General features: G+C 44.3%; 1 pseudogene; it reads right to left on the bottom strand.

Moving 5' to 3' along the window:
- Window positions 1–1109: 1109 nt before the first annotated feature.
- LOC103070152 (HMG domain-containing protein 4 pseudogene) lies at window positions 1110–1595 on the bottom strand (annotated as a pseudogene).
- Between the last annotated feature and the right edge of the window lie 68 nt (window positions 1596–1663).

Raw genomic sequence — 1663 nt, 5'->3', positions numbered from 1 at the left:
AGAAATGACAAATCTGTATCTTCCACATGCTGTTGCTGGTGGAGGCTCTTGTTTTTAAATTATATATACAGAAATTTACAGGATAAATTAAAATCTAAGAGAGTTTAAAAAGTTAAATACACATAATTAAAACACATCCACACATGCACGTAAACAAACCTACATGAGAATAGAGTACTTTTTTCGCAATTTGCTTAAGTGTGGAATGCAGAACACTGTGTATCTGCCCAACAGGGGAGCCAATGAGATGAACCCAGGAATCAGGCTGGGCAAAGCTCACCTTCCACACCCACCAAGCAACTAAGCAGCGGAACTGTGAGCTAAGCTGACGCTGCCAATGGAAGATACCAGCTCTTAGCTCTGCAGACCAAATGCTGTGGGTCAGCTCACAATATAGTCCATTCAGCTGGTGGCATTGACGGCCTTACCCTCTCCAGGGCTCACAAATCTCCTTGGCTCCGACTGAGGCTGCCAGTGGTACCAATGATTACAATAAGTTTTGAGACATGGACACTGGTAGAGCAGGAATTGGGATGAACCCCCCTACTAAGTTCACTTAAGCCATCACAACAACTTTCAGATGGGAACGATGTTATCACCTCCCACCTAGGTCACTTCAAGTTGAAAAGCTTTGTACTTCAGTTAACTGACGTCTTCCCATAATCTTTCCCATTGCATTTCAGACTGTAAGACAGGTAAGGCAAATGGTCAGTGATGGGTCTGGAGGTACAATTGAGTTTGGAAAAAAATCATATTTTGGCTGACCTTAAAGCGATGCACTTGACATCCAGAACAAGCCCCCAGCCCCCAAGTTACATTGATTTTTAAGGCAGATTTATCCACCACAGGAGAAGAAATAATCCCAAGCCCATATTCATACCAAGGTTTCCTCTTGGCTAAACCTTTGTCATTTCATAAAAGTATTAAAAGCAAAGTAGTTACAGTCCTATGTATATATTATACATTATATATACATATATATACACATTATGCATATATATAAAAATTTAAAACCTACACCCAGAGGCCAGTGAAGGGATCTGCAACAGTCACATATACACAAGCCAGCAACAGTCAAGATAAGGTTTCTGTCCCAGGAGTCTTTGCTGTCACAGTCCAGGCATGATGTAAGCAATGTGGTCTAGCATATTTGACAAGACCTGTTTGGGACAGCCATTCAACTCAGGTAGTTGTGTGGGCACACACGCCAAGGGGCCAAGCACACAGATGATGGAATCCAGAAGCACTGACAAATTGCCAGACACAGCCACCATGCCCTTGGTTTCCTGCAGGTGGTGTCCAGTGAGGCTCAGGGACTCTCCCAACAGCTGGAGATGAGCGGCCACGTCGACGGGCTTTGTCTGGCGAGGCGGGTAATAATAGCATGTTGGTGGGTGGGGATTTCTTCGGGGCGACAGTACTCCTGCAGAGGAAGCTTTCACTTTCATGGAACCTTCTGAGCTGGATGCTTTTCTTTTCACAGTTGTAGCTTCTGCTTTGTTCTGTTTGTGTTGCAGATGCTGAGGTTTTTGCTTCCAAATCAGTTTGTACTTTTCTGGCAGTTGCTTCCACACCTCAGCCAATTTTGGGGGTTTTTTTGTTTTGTTTGTTTGTTTGTTTGTTTGCGGTACGCGGGCCTCTCACTGTTGCGGCCTCTCCCGTT

Source organism: Lipotes vexillifer, unplaced genomic scaffold (assembly GCF_000442215.2).
Source record: "Lipotes vexillifer unplaced genomic scaffold, Lipotes_vexillifer_v1.1 C26761586, whole genome shotgun sequence".
In the NCBI taxonomy this organism is placed as follows: Eukaryota; Metazoa; Chordata; class Mammalia; order Artiodactyla; family Lipotidae; genus Lipotes; species Lipotes vexillifer.
Note: the sequence above shows the minus strand (reverse complement) of the source record. Positions and strands in the feature narration are given on the sequence as shown.